Source organism: Pseudochaenichthys georgianus, unplaced genomic scaffold (assembly GCF_902827115.2).
Source record: "Pseudochaenichthys georgianus unplaced genomic scaffold, fPseGeo1.2 scaffold_929_arrow_ctg1, whole genome shotgun sequence".
NCBI lineage: Eukaryota > Metazoa > Chordata > Actinopteri > Perciformes > Channichthyidae > Pseudochaenichthys > Pseudochaenichthys georgianus.
This window is the reverse complement of record NW_027263458.1, coordinates 27,581-41,714: the sequence shown is the minus strand read 5'-3', so window position 1 is coordinate 41,714 and position 14,134 is coordinate 27,581. Positions and strand designations below refer to the sequence as shown.

The 14,134-nt window shown below is 40.8% G+C and overlaps 12 non-coding genes across 12 annotated transcripts; all 12 read left to right on the top strand.

Moving 5' to 3' along the window:
* Positions 1-3,784: 3,784 nt before the first annotated feature.
* On the top strand, positions 3,785-3,866 carry LOC117444791 (small nucleolar RNA SNORD74). The gene has a single exon (XR_004551866.1). It is a non-coding gene; the product is annotated as a small nucleolar RNA SNORD74 (small nucleolar RNA).
* A 597-nt stretch (positions 3,867-4,463) lies between these two features.
* Positions 4,464-4,545, top strand: LOC117444790 (small nucleolar RNA SNORD74). The gene has a single exon (XR_004551865.1). It is a non-coding gene; the product is annotated as a small nucleolar RNA SNORD74 (small nucleolar RNA).
* Positions 4,546-4,879: 334 nt separating this feature from the next.
* On the top strand, positions 4,880-4,947 carry LOC117444809 (small nucleolar RNA SNORD75). Its single transcript, XR_004551884.1, has one exon. It is a non-coding gene; the product is annotated as a small nucleolar RNA SNORD75 (small nucleolar RNA).
* A 225-nt stretch (positions 4,948-5,172) lies between these two features.
* LOC117444804 (small nucleolar RNA SNORD75) lies at positions 5,173-5,239 on the top strand. The gene has a single exon (XR_004551879.1). It is a non-coding gene; the product is annotated as a small nucleolar RNA SNORD75 (small nucleolar RNA).
* Positions 5,240-5,947: 708 nt separating this feature from the next.
* LOC117444798 (small nucleolar RNA snR60/Z15/Z230/Z193/J17) lies at positions 5,948-6,032 on the top strand. Its single transcript, XR_004551873.1, has one exon. It is a non-coding gene; the product is annotated as a small nucleolar RNA snR60/Z15/Z230/Z193/J17 (small nucleolar RNA).
* Positions 6,033-6,185: 153 nt separating this feature from the next.
* Positions 6,186-6,270, top strand: LOC117444799 (small nucleolar RNA snR60/Z15/Z230/Z193/J17). The gene has a single exon (XR_004551874.1). It is a non-coding gene; the product is annotated as a small nucleolar RNA snR60/Z15/Z230/Z193/J17 (small nucleolar RNA).
* Positions 6,271-6,399: 129 nt separating this feature from the next.
* Positions 6,400-6,484, top strand: LOC117444794 (small nucleolar RNA snR60/Z15/Z230/Z193/J17). The gene has a single exon (XR_004551869.1). It is a non-coding gene; the product is annotated as a small nucleolar RNA snR60/Z15/Z230/Z193/J17 (small nucleolar RNA).
* Positions 6,485-7,751: 1,267 nt separating this feature from the next.
* On the top strand, positions 7,752-7,813 carry LOC117444802 (small nucleolar RNA SNORD78). The gene has a single exon (XR_004551877.1). It is a non-coding gene; the product is annotated as a small nucleolar RNA SNORD78 (small nucleolar RNA).
* A 195-nt stretch (positions 7,814-8,008) lies between these two features.
* LOC117444811 (small nucleolar RNA SNORD47) lies at positions 8,009-8,082 on the top strand. Its single transcript, XR_004551886.1, has one exon. It is a non-coding gene; the product is annotated as a small nucleolar RNA SNORD47 (small nucleolar RNA).
* Positions 8,083-8,386: 304 nt separating this feature from the next.
* LOC117444810 (small nucleolar RNA SNORD47) lies at positions 8,387-8,460 on the top strand. The gene has a single exon (XR_004551885.1). It is a non-coding gene; the product is annotated as a small nucleolar RNA SNORD47 (small nucleolar RNA).
* Positions 8,461-8,646: 186 nt separating this feature from the next.
* LOC117444787 (small nucleolar RNA SNORD47) lies at positions 8,647-8,720 on the top strand. Its single transcript, XR_004551863.1, has one exon. It is a non-coding gene; the product is annotated as a small nucleolar RNA SNORD47 (small nucleolar RNA).
* A 265-nt stretch (positions 8,721-8,985) lies between these two features.
* LOC117444797 (small nucleolar RNA SNORD79) lies at positions 8,986-9,063 on the top strand. The gene has a single exon (XR_004551872.1). It is a non-coding gene; the product is annotated as a small nucleolar RNA SNORD79 (small nucleolar RNA).
* Positions 9,064-14,134: the final 5,071 nt, after the last annotated feature.

Genomic DNA, 14,134 nt, shown 5'->3' with positions numbered 1-14,134 from the left:
TTCCAGCTTGTGTAACAACAAATAATGGTCAATGACATCAAAAGCAGAACTAAAATCGAGTAGTACTGCACCCACTAACTTCCCATTATCTAGTTCGCCCTTCCAGTCATCTGTCATTTGTGTTAAAGCGGTGCATGTGGAATGGCCAGGTCTGTAAGCATGTTGATACACAGTATTAAGTTTGTTACCTTCAAAGTATTTTTGTATTTGATTGAAAATTATTCTCTCCATTATCTTTGCCAACGCTGGTAATAAACTTATTGGACGGCTATTTGTACCAGAAAATGGTCCAGCTGGATTTTTTGCAAGTGGAATAATTTTTGCTATTTTCCATGCCTGTGGGCAAATACATTTATCAATACTCACATTTATAATATGACAGGCTCTGCAACAAAATTAGCAACATATCTAAGAAATGTACCAACTAAATTATCCACTCCTTGTGGTTTATCATTTACCTAGTAGACATTCAACATCTGCAAGTCACTTTTTCTATTTTAAATGTACACTTCTTATTTTTCATAATTAAATCCTTTATTAGAAATGTGGAGTTACTATTTATAGTTTGATTCATATTTCTCCTCAAATGTTTTACTTTATCAAGAAAATAATCTCATTCAAACCTTTAGTTAACCAGGTGGTCCCATTGAGATCATCGAGGGAGACCTGTCCAACGTGGCAGCAAGTAAATAATAATAATAATAATAAATAATATTTTTATAGCGCCTTTCAGGAAACCCAAGGTCGCTTTACAAGTCGGGTAGGGGGAAAAAAAAAAGAAAAAAAAGGCAGACAGGTTAAGGGGGTGGGGGGGGGGGAAGTAGTGGAAAAATAAACCTATTAAACTAACTATACAGTGGGGAAAGCCTTGGTAAAAAGGTAGGTGACAACAAACAGAGAACACAAAAGGACATCGTATTTACAGGGCTACATGTACACACCTCGAGACATTGACAAGTACCAACTGTATCATGGCACCTGTCCGAGCTTTGAAAACATACAGTGGAACCAAATTACTCAGTTTCAATTATTTCTGAAGACTGTTCCAAGTTAGAGGAGCTGAGTTAAAGTAGAAGTACTCTGATCTAGTACCGAGTAGAAGTAGAAGTACTCTGATCTAGTACCGAGTAGAAGTAGAAGTACTCTGATCTAGTACCGAGTAGAAGTAGAAGTACTCTGATCTAGTACCGAGTTAAAGTAGAAGTACTCTGATCTAGTACTGAGTTACAGTAGAAGTACTCTGATCTAGTACCGAGTAGAAGTAGAAGTACTCTGATCTAGTACTGAGTTAAAGTAGAAGTACTCTGATCTAGTACTGAGTTAAAGTAGAAGTACTCTGATCTAGTACTGAGTTAAAGTAGAAGTACTCTGATCTAGTACTGAGTTAAAGTAGAAGTACTCAGATCTAGTACTGAGTTACAGTAGAAGTACTCTGATCTAGTACCGAGTTACAGTAGAAGTACTCTGATCTAGTACCGAGTAGAAGTAGAAGTACTCTGATCTAGTACCGAGTAGAAGTAGAAGTACTCTGATCTAGTACTGAGTTAAAGTAGAAGTACTCAGATCTAGTACTGAGTTACAGTAGAAGTACTCTGATCTAGTACCGAGTTACAGTAGAAGTACTCTGATCTAGTACCGAGTAGAAGTAGAAGTACTCTGATCTAGTACCGAGTAGAAGTAGAAGTACTCTGATCTAGTACTGAGTTAAAGTAGAAGTACTCTGATCTAGTACTGAGTTACAGTAGAAGTACTCTGATCTAGTACCGAGTTACAGTAGAAGTACTCTGATCTAGTACCGAGTAGAAGTAGAAGTACTCTGATCTAGTACCGAGTAGAAGTAGAAGTACTCTGATCTAGTACCGAGTTAAAGTAGAAGTACTCTGATCTAGTACTGAGTTAAAGTAGAAGTACTCTGATCTAGTACTGAGTTAAAGTAGAAGTACTCTGATCTAGTACTGAGTTACAGTAGAAGTACTCTGATCTAGTACCGAGTAGAAGTAGAAGTACTCTGATCTAGTACTGAGTTAAAGTAGAAGTACTCTGATCTAGTACTGAGCCATTTCTGTTTCCTCACCATTTAATGTTCAGCTCCATTCTGCAGAGATCCTGTCGCAAGGCCTGCAACCAGAGAAGGAGATAACATTTTAATATTGATCTTAAATCATGCATTTAGTTACAAACTCGCTGCAACACCTCCAAGCATGTTCACTCCTGCACGTGCAGCAGCTAGTTAGCTCGTAGCAGCTAGTTAGCTCATGTAGTACCAAATTACTCAGTTTCAATTATTTGTGAAGACTGTTCCAAGTTAGAGGAGCTGCACACATAAAAGCTTTCGTCCCCAAGTCAGTCCTTGCACTTGGCACATGTAATGAAACCACATCATGTGATCTCAGGCAATAGCTACCTGCAACTGTCTGTGTGACGATCAGAGCGCAGATGTGCGATGGGAGTTTACCCAACACTTATTTGTCTGCTAGCTCATTTCCTTCAGACTCCTTTCTTCAGGGTTCTTGTTCTCCAGGTGAAGTGGTCTCACCTGAGGATGTGGACCAGGTAGAGGGAGGTGGACGACAGTTTAAAGGCCTCCTTCAGACAAGCTGATCAATCACAGCCTCGATCAGCTGATGGCCAGGAGGGCGGGGTCTCTAACCCTCACCTGGAGAGAGCACCAATTAACACAAATTAACCACCTGGTAGATTCAGTTTCCTTCACCAATGTTCTGTCGTTTGTGGCGGTAGATGCACCTTATAGCTGTTTGCCAACCGCCATTAAACCAAAAGAAGAAGAAGAAGAAGAAGAAGAAAAAGAAGAAGAAAAAGAAGAAGAAGAAGAAGAAGAAGAAGAAGAAGAAGAAGAATGTAGGCCTACTATCGTTTTTACACTTAATTAACTAATAAACTCATCATTTTGGCCCCTTTATATTTTATCAGGCAACATAAATGCATTTTTTCCAAATCGTGCATCCTCAACAGAAAACGATTAGCAGCCATGTTAATTAGGCTATAATCATGCTTTTAGGGGAAAAGAGCCTCTAAATATATGTATTATTTTATTTATTTACACTATTCACACAATCTTTCACCTTTAGTTTCTCGCCTTAGTTTTATTTATTTTTAAAGAGCTGGGCGATTTTATCTATGATGGGATGGGATTTAAGGCAGCTTACAAGCAAGCGATGTCACTTTATCATTTGTATTATTTGTTTTTAAACTCTGGTCTTTACCCAATAAGTTATAATATCACACTAGTTATATAATTTATCAATCATCTTATTGAGTAAATATTTGATAAAAGCACCTATAGTCAACTATACAATATTAATATCGAGTATTTAATTCAATATATTAAATATTTGATGTTTTCCATATCACTCAGCCCTTTATACAAATACACTCAATGACACCAACGGCCAGTAGGGGCGCTAGCAGTTTGAACTGTTTTTCCCATCAGCCACTGCGACATCTCCCTATAAAGCCAGTCCGCGCCCTCAGTCAGTCCTCATTCCTCCGCTGCTCACAAGGTAACCACATCTACAGCCTAGAAATATATTTCATTCGTTTTTTTAGCTGACTTTTTGTATTGATATTTATCTACTTAAACAGATGCAGACAAACTATTTAAATGTATTATTGTTTTGATGTTTTATATGTCGATAAAATGTCTCTTATATGGAAACCATTTATCTTTTACAAGCAGCTAGGCCTCTCCCACGTGTAAGCAGCTAATTAGCATATGAGCTAATCTTGACTTTTAATCCACTTAAAGTCACCTCACAGCAGCTTTCCCGTGTATATATGATGATTTATAATGTTGGTAGGGACAACTGAATATTTGTGTAGAATGCCAACCGCTCTGACTGCACGGGAACGAGTTAAACTATTCTGTTTTAGAGCTAGCTGCTACATGTGCTCTCTAGCTGCTGCATGTGCAGTAGTTTACAGATTTACATGTGTTGCAGTTTGTAACTAAATGCATGATTTTTAAGATGTATATTAATGTTTATCTCCTTCTCTGGTTGCAGGCCTTGCAACAGGACAAAATGGAGTTGATCATTAAATGGTGAGGAAACGGCAATGCCTTCATTATTACCAGATGTACTGAAGTACACTTTGAGCTACTTGTACTTTGAGTATTTACAATGTTTCTACTTCATACCTAACCCCACTAGTTCAGACGTAAATGCTGTACTTTAACTCCAATATGTTTATTTAATGCCTTAATGTGCAGATTCTGGATAAATAATCAGAATTTTTTTTTTTAAACTTTCATGGACAATTATTCCAATACATCGTTGAAAAGGAACATGAACACCATGGTTCATTACATTAATTCAAAACTGAGGGCATTATGAACTGAACTGGTCACTCAGAATGTGATGTTTTGTATGCCTTCATGTCAGTGAGGGTGAAATGTATTGCTATCATCTCTGTGTATCCTCTTGAAGTCTCCTCTCTGCAGCTTTCCCGTGTATATATGATGATTTATAATGTTGGTAGGGACAACTGAATATTTGTGTAGAATGCCAACCGCTCTGACTGCACGGGAACGAGTTAAACTATTCTGTTTTAGAGCTAGCTGCTCAGAGCATGAGCTAACTAGCTGCTGCATGGGCAGGAGTTAATGGATTTAGATGTGTTGCATGTTGTAACTAAATGCATGAATTTAAATATCTCTCCTCTTCTGGTTGCAGGCCTCAGGACAGGATCTCTGCAGAATGGATCTGGACATTAAATGGTGAGGAAACAGATATGGCTTCATTTTGATCAGAGGTGGAAAGTTACTAAGATCAGAGTACTTCTACTTTAACTCAGTACTACATCAGAGTACTTCTACTCAGTACTAGATCAGAGTACTTCTCCACCTCTGCTCTGATTGCTAAACTGGTGATATGTCATTATATAAGAGTAGTGGACAGAAGTGATTTCTGAAACTTAATGGCTGAAGTTTAACTGATAGCATGCTAATGTTAGCAGTGTGCTATTTCACTGATGACTAAAGTGAAGCAGTTTCTCCAGATGTGTTTTAATCGGAGTTCTTGATGTTGTTCAGGTGGAAGAAGAAGAAGTCTCTGAGCTGGGAACCTCCTCAGATGCTCTGCTGGGAACCTCCTCAGATCCTCTGCTGTGAGTGACTCCATCTGCTCAATGAAGAAACTACAGATTTTAAGTGGAAGTGTGTGATGATTTAGTATAAGAGTAGTGGACAGATGTGATATCTGAGAAACCATACGCTGACACTTCCATTTAGAGCTATATAGTGTCTATGTCTCGTGTTGTGGAGCTAACGAGGGTTTGTGTCCACAGGCCTCAGAGACATGGAGCGACACGTGGAGCTGAACAGACTGCCCGACGCAGATTGGCCACCGGCCCTTTATACAGACCGGCCTCTTGGACTTGGGGCGGCTGCAGGACACCTCTCTGGACCTCTGACGTCGTGAAGCTGAAACGAGGTGAGCCTCAGAGTTTCTCGAGGTCTTCCTCTCTCTCGTCTGTGATGACAGCATTTGCTACTCTCGACTACCTGGATGACGATACCTCCAACCCACCAGTTGATCTCTCTGAGGCTCACAGCGAGAAAAAAGCACTCTGAATGTTAGAGATGGAGCTCATTTTACTCTGTTCCTGCAGGAGATGACCTCCAGCTGACCTCTGACCTCCAGATCAGGTGATGCATCTATCATGTCTCAGCACCCTTTAAAGGAATCTAAATGATGATCTTGTAACAAAACATTGGGAATCTCTCTGAGTCAGAGTGAAAGAAGACTTGTATCTGATGCGTGCAGATGAACAGACGCCTCTTTATTGAAACATGCCTTTTCTAAAGTGAGTCCTCTCTCTTGCAGCTGGTCCTCTGACCCTCCTCTCCCCAGGACCCTCCTCTCCCCAGGACCCTAGACTCAGTGGCAGGTGAGTGAGACGTTCTGCTTGAGCAGCATTAAGGAAGAGCTCCGACACCGTGATGAGAGCATAGTTCAGCAGATTAACCATGAAGAACAAGAGCATTTGTCTTTCGCTCCTAGCTGAGTGTCGGCCTCTCTGCTCATCAAGGACTCTTAGTTTCTAGATCTTCTTCTAATACAAGTCTCACTTTCCAGGAGCAGGAAGTGATGGTGATGATGCAGGAAGGACTGGGAGGACAAAAGGACAAAGGAAGGTGAGTCGGAGACTGGAATAAAGCTGTAATGTTCGACACCGTGATGAGAGCATAGTTCAGCAGATTAACCGTGAAGAACAAGAGCATTTGTCTTTCGCTCCTAGCTGAGTGTCGGCCTGAAAGACCTGGAGGACTGGACTCCTGAAGCACTTGCTAACACTTCCTCTCTCTCTGACAGAAAGCAGACTGAGGCAGCGCTCCATGTGAAGGTGAGTTAAATGGAGGAACAGCAGAGTTGAAGGATGTCTGACACCGTGATGAGAGCATAGTTCAGCAGATTAACCATGAAGAACAAGAGCATTTGTCTTTCGCTCCTAGCTGAGTGTCGGCTGCAGTTCTGCTGAGCCTCAGGTGTTCCTCTCTCTGTGATAATGAGACTCCTCTCTGTTTAATTCAGACATGAAGACCCCTGCTGTCCAGGACTCCCACCTTCAGGCCTCCCGTGTTCCTGGTGAGCATCACAGATTAGCATTTAGCCGCTAACTAGGGGTGTAACGGTTCACGTTTTCGGTACAGCAGAAAAAAAGATCACAAAACATATATATTTTTATTATTAAATTGTGAATAATATATTCACTCAAATACAAAATAATAAACATTAAGGTGCAGCATTTCGATGAACTGAAATAATGTGCACTTGAACTGTACTTGTTTGACATTAGGACTTGCTCGTCATTGTATCATGTTTTTATAAAGAGCAATGAACTCGTCCACGTGGCTCGCTGAAAGGGCCTGCTGGCACCAACAATGAGATTACTTCTAAATTGGTTTAAATCCTACTTAAAGGACAGAAACAACTTTGTTTCTATCGGTAAATACACATCTGAGTTGACAAATATGACATGTGGGGTTCCTCAAGGCTCCATCTTGGGGCCTCTTCTCTTTAACATCTACATGCTACCACTGGCTCAGATAATGAAGAACAACAAAATAAGTCAGCTTTCTGTCAGTCAGAACTAAACATGGAGAAGCAGCGTTCAGTTATTATGCTCCAGATATCTGGAACAAGCTGCAGGTCCGCTGCAAATCTTACTACTTTTAAATCCAGCAAGAAGACTTTTCTTTTTGTCGCTGGTTTTAATTGAACTATTCATATTTTAGACTGCACTGTAACTTTTATCCATGTATTTTTCCTTAATGTTTATTTTATTAGCTTTTCTTTTTTAATGCTTAACGTCTTTCTTTTTTTGTAATGCACTTTGAATTGCCTTGCGTTGAAAAGTGCTATATAAATAAACTTGCCTTGCCTTCCAAAATGTTTTTCACATTCTCAATTTTTCTTTAAGTTTAATGTTATATTCGTTCGGATACACACGTGGGCCCATACCGAATATTTATACCGTTACACCCCTACCGCTAACATGACTCAGATGTGATGAACGTGAATCAGGTCTCTGATCCCGTTGAGGAAAATTAGTATTTAATCTGATCTGAGTTAGCTTCAGGGAAACTAACGGGCTTTTTATTCTGGGTTAATTTACACAACTCTTCTGTGCTTTCAGATCCAATCAGCTGGATCAGCTGCGAGGCTGGATCAGCTGTTCAGAGGGACTTCAGGTGAGAATCTGATCCTCCTGAGACTTTAGGAAGACCGAGGGTTCAGTGATGTTTACAAATGTCTGACCTGAACTACAATGTGGAACAATCTGTGACTGAGAACCCAGAGGAGAGAACAAATCACTTTGAATTGTAATAGAGTAACACAATCAACCTGTGGCTGACTGATGAGACGTGATGTCCTTCTCCTCAGGAAACAGCCCGTCAGACTGAACGTGGGACACTGGAGGACATGCAGGTGGGTCTCACCAGGAGTGTGTTATCAGAGTGTGTGTGTGTGTGGCGTTAATGAAACGCTACCTGTGATGAAAAGATTCTGCCAAATGATCTCTCGTGATTATACCCCTACCGTTCCATTATTTTCTGAGGCCGCGTGCGCTCCAACGCCTCTGCTGAGTCTCTGCCTTCAGTTCTAATGAGAGTTTGTGTTTCTGTCCAAAGAAGCCCCTCCAGGATCTGCTCTGGGATCAGCCTCTCATCAGTTGAAGCCCCGCCCCTTCAGGACTCTGATCCTGACCCCTTCAGGGTCAGAGTCAATCTGTGGCTGACTGATGAGACGTGATGTCCTTCTCCTCAGGAAAGAGCCCGTCAGACTGAACACGGGACACTCGAGGACATGCAGGTGGGTCTCACCAGGAGTGTGTTATCAGAGTGTGTGTGGCGTTAATGAAACACTACCTGTGATGAAAAGATTCTGCCAAATGATCTCTCGTGATTATACCCCTACCGTTCCATTATTTTCTGAGGCCGTGTGCTCGCTGGACATTTAGTTGCTGCTGATTTTCTGTCGCTGTGCTCTCATATAAATGTAGTTTTTAAATAACACTGTCCCTTCTCCTCCAGGAAAGACCCTCCTCTGTCAGACTGAACACGGGACGTTTGAGGACTGGAAGCTCAGGTGCGTCTCATCAGGACTGATCAGTTTCTATGAACACTACCTGTGATGAAAAGATTCTGCCAAATGATCCCTCGTGATTATACCCCTACCGTTCCATTATGTTCTGAGGCCGTGTGCGCTCCAACGCCTCTGCTGAGTCTCTGCCTTCAGTTCTAATGAGGGTTTGTGTTTCTCTCCAAAGAAGCCTCTCCAGTTGAAGATCCACCCCTTCAGGATCTGCTCTGGGATCAGCCTCTCCAGTTGAAGCCCCGCCCCTTCAGGATCTGCTCTGGGATCAGCCTCACATCAGGTGAATCCCCGCCCCTTCAAGACCAGGATCTGCTCTGGGATCAGCCTCTCCAGGTGAAGCCCTCTCTGATACCTGCACGTCTCTGAAAGCTGTAGCTGATGATCTGTTGAAACATTGGGAATCTCTCTGAGTCAGAGTGAAAGAGAACTGTTTTCTGATGCAGAGCAGACTCTCTGATCTGTGCTCTGGAGGAAGGCTGCTTCTAACTGCTCTCTTCTCTTCTCAGGTGCTGAGCTTCAGAGACATCGAGGCTGTGTTTGTGGAAATAAAGAGTGAACTGAATCCTGTGTCTGGTGTCTTTCATGAACATGTGTAGAGACTCTGTGCCCAAAACATGCACAGGCTTCCCGCGGGGTCTTAAAAGTCTTAAATATGTTAATCTGAATTTAAGGTAATAATATTTTTGACTCATGGCTGAAGTTAAGTTTCTCCAGGTTGGCAAAAAAATGCATCAGATTGATGCTTTAAAATATGGAATATTCAAAATGTTCTTCCGGGGGAGCATGCCCCCGGACCCCCAGAGGGATAATATCCTTTTCACCCCTAACCCGTTTTCATGAGTGTTTAAAACAAATAATAATTGGAACAGTTTCTTAACTGTTTACCCTGAATGTATAATTCAACTGAAAAAAACCTATACTAAATTAAATATCAAAACAAATATTTTGGAGCGCACTTCCACGAGCTACTAAACATTATAAATGAATTAGATCAAATATCTTGTGTGCTGTCACAACCTAGCAAAGCTAAATAATAGTTTTTTTTTCAATTATGATGTTTTTGTAATTGTGGCAGGCCAAATTCATAATTGCGATTAAAATACGATTAATTGCACAGCCCTAACTTATGTTGAGCATGGATCTATTTACTTTAAGTAATTATGGGACGTATTTCTTCTTTCATAGCAATTCCTTCATACTTTCTTGCCGTGAAATAGGTCTTAAATTCTATTCAAAGTGGTCCTAAAAAGTCTTACATTTCAGTTGGACCTGCAGGAACCCTGCATGCATTAGGCCAGGGGTGCCCAACCAGTCGATCACGGGGAGATTCCCAGTCGATCGCGAGATGTTTCTAAAAATAGAACAATATTCTGTTTTATCCTTAATGTCCTATAACATAATCTTCCCGTGCCAGAATAATGTACTTGAATGCACCAAAGCTTTGTGATTGGCCGGCGTGACCCCATGTGTCGGGGCGTGGCTGGTGGGCAGTGGGCACTATTTCGCTGACGTTGTCCGTGTCAACAGGTGTGAAAGTCCGCACACAAACAAGACCGCAATTATGGCAGAAGCAAAAAAGCCCAAAATACATAATTTTCACTCCGAGTGGGAGGATTATTGTTGTATGTATTCAAAGTCCATCTGTCATCTGCAATGCGAGCGTGGCTTTATCGAAGAAGGGTAATTTAGGAGCGGCATTTCAAAACGGTGCACAAACGCTACGAGACGGAATCCCCTCCTGATTCTGCCCTACACTCCCAAAAGGGGAGGGGCCTGAAAGGACAGCTAAATGCACAGCAGTCCATTTTCACCAGGCCCAACAACAAGAGCAAAGCTGCTACCATAATATCTCATCGTGTCAGTCACGTTCTTGCGAAACACATGAAGTCTTTCAAAGACGGCGAAGTTGTGAAAGAAGCATTCCTGGAGGCTGCGACGCACTTTTTGGGGGACAGTAAAAACAACAGAAGCATTTCAACAGGTTTTTGATATAATAAAAACTCAAGTTAGATACCGTTATTAATTTGTTTGAACTTATTCATTATGATTATTGTACAAAATGGTATAAGAATGCAAACTTAAATTGATTATAGTCTATCAATTCAGGTTATGAAACTAGTGTTGCTTGCATCCTATTTTAAAGGCATTTATTTTTCTACTCGACTAAAATGCAACAAAAAAGGATTTTATTTTATTAAATTTGTCTTTTATTGCACGTTGGCAGCAGATTCCTGAGTAGCTTCAGATCTGAGTCGTCTTATTAGTAAGCCTAATTTATACTTTTGTAGCAACACTATTTTTATATAATGGCAAAAAAAAGGGTTCAGAGTCTTTTCTTTTTTCCCTGTGTCATATGTGGCAGCACTGTTCATGCCTCTTGAAGACATTACCCACTGTAGTGACGTGTGGATAAACTCCAACTCTGTATCAACAACACTGTTGTGTAACTTCAGTTAAATACTTGTATGTGTGTAGATTAGAAAGAGGTAAAATAAAGGATCTGCAGTATTTTATGGAGTATTAAAGGTCAGTTTTATACAAGTAGAAGTGTGTATTTACTTGGTAGTAGGCTGTCAGTAATGGCTACGCCTCTCTATTTGGGACTGGTAGATCTCGGCAGACTGGCAACTTTAAAAGTAGCTCTCGGTTCAAAAAAGGTTGGCACCCCCTGCATTAGGCCCCTGTGCTCTGATTGGTTAATGTGGTATACTTCTTATGCTACCTTTTTAGACCTGGACAGTGGCGCCAGCAGGGGGGGGGGGGGCATGGCCACCCTGATATATTTGTTGCCCCCCCCACACACACCGCCTCGCCAGTCACGTATGCATAGTAGTTTATCTGATATTTAACAACAAATACACAGCCAGCGAGTCGCTTGATTTGAGCTTCCAACGCTCATACTGCAGCCCCTCCCTCTCCCTCTGCTACCATGGTAACACTCTGATACCATGGTAACACTCTGATACCATGGTAACACTGATACCATGGTAACACTCTGATACTCGGCGCACCACTCTGATACTCGCGCGCACCACTCTGACACTGAGATTCGCACAGACAGCAGCAGGTTGCAGCAAAACGTTTCTTTCTACTGACTGGACTGGAGTTGACAAAAAATCCACCTGACTTCTAGAAGGTAAGTCGTAGCACGTGCGTTGCCTGTTAAGCCCCACAACACGTTAGGCTTTAGTGTGTTAGCGTTAGGTAGCAAAAACGGAGATATGCTCACCTTTAGCTGTTATATGATCAAAATTGTGTTCAATGGCATTAAAACGAGAAAGGAAGACCTGGAAAACAGGCTCGGGGCTCAGTAAAGGCTGCTTGGCTTCAGGTATTAATTCGTCTGTAAACACATTTTGGCGGCTATCCTAGTTAGCGTTAGTTTAGCTTGCTAGCTAGCGTTAGCTGATGTCGGTATGCTGGGCTCAGGGCCGGCCCTGACCAATTTGCCGCCCTAGGCAAGAATTTTAGCTGGCGCCCCCCCCCCAAATGCAGACACTCACTATGATTCGCACGTGCATGGTTGTGGCATGACCACAAAAAGATATTGACACAAGATGTGTGCAACTGTATTTAGTTTTCCTATCCATTTGAACATGATTTAAGTGGGGGGGGGTCTCCTCTAGGGGGGTCCGGGGGCATGCCACCCCCGGGAAGACTTTTTTTATTTTATATTGAAGTTAAAAGCATCAATCTGGTGCACTTTGAGAGCAACATTAGGAGATCTATGGATACATCTCTCAGCACCCATATGAACAGAACTGTAAGCAGATTTTCTTTTTCTTTATGGATATTTTACAAATCACTCCCCTTTCAAACTGTATTCTTGTTTATTAATAACAACTTTTTTGTACTGTCATAGTATTTTATACCTGTTTTTCACCTGTTCTCTTATTTTTTATAACTATAATGATCATATAAAGGTGTGCTTTTACCTCACTGAGCTGAGGTTATCAGAGCCTCGCAGTCTTTCAGGAGAGAGCTCTCTAAAGCTCTCCCCCCGCGGCCGCTTACACAGTAAATTCCAATATTAATAAAAGCACACAGAAGCTGTGTGCTTTTTTTTGGGAGTTTGATTTATTTTAAATGAATACAAATACAAAATTAAAACCTATAATTGCACACTTAAAAACCATTATTTCAAAAAAAGAACAATTTCACATAAACCTCTGGTTTTTACTGGGGCTGGGGCACTTGGATTTGGGGGGGGGGGGGTGTGCCATAGTTTATGGGTGCTGTACGCAATATAGGGCGTAGTTCTGTTAGTATAAGATAATAAGATGTACTTTGTTGATCCAAAATCGGGAAATTGTGTTGTTATGAATAAAAAAAAATATATATTTTTTTATTTCTAATTTTTTTTCTTTCAATTTTCGGCGCCCCCCTATGGGTTGATGCGCCCTTAGCATTCGCCTATACTGCCTATGCCGAGGGCCGCCCTGGCTGGGCTGGTGTAATGCGTAGGCTACTATTAATCTCTGCTGGGTGTATAATGTCAATTTGCAGAAAATGAAGAGAAAGCCAACAGACATCTGTTATTTTAAGAAGGAGATGAGTAAAGGAGAGACAGAGCTGGCAGGGGAGCAGCAGCATAGGGCTCGTGAGGAGATGGCCTTACATGCTAGAAAGTACACGTGGAACTCTGTTTTGTAAAAGTGAAACTAAAACCTAAGCACAGTTTTATTAATATGATTGTGACCTTTTTAATTTAAGTCTTCCACACCCTTTAGGTCTGCAGCTGCTTCAAAACGAAACGAGAATCCATGCAGTTGTTCCTCTTCTGTGTTCGGAGGGTTATGACCATTAGTCAAGTTTGTTTTCATAATGTGCTAATTAAAAAAGGTAACCAGTTTGTTATAAGTATATTACATTCCAAAACAATGGAATACAAGCTATATGTGTTACTCTCACCCCAGTGGCCTAATCTAAAAAAAAATAGAAATATGTCTCGTCACCTATGTTCTGTCTAACACTAAAAGGCGGTGTTTTGTATCATTTATAATGTTTTTAATCGCTATAAAGGTCAATAATATATGGTGTTTTTGTGTTCAATCACAGAATGTATTTACCATTTATACCCCTTGAGTTTTTGGGTCCTGTTGAAATAAAATAGTCATGTTTTAAAACTTGATTCAATAAAGTCAGGCCAATCATCTTTTGATCCCAGTGGGACACAAACGCTTTGTTCTAAAACTAGTTATAACATAGAGACAGAATGTCGTGTTGCTTGTGTATGTATGGTTGAGAATGCTGAACATGTTGTGCCTTACAATAAAGGAAACGTATTTAAATTAAGCTGTATTGTCTTTTTAAAAGGAAAGAACAACTCGCATATATAAACAATAAATCACCAACACATGTATACTAACACACAAAAGGTTCTTTAAATGTTATGTTTGAGTAAATGTTAACTCGTATTATATTCACTTCAGATGAATAGTATCAGAACATGTAAAATGAGAAACCAAAGTATATCAGTAGGTGATTCTCTTAGTATACTTTTACAACAATTACAT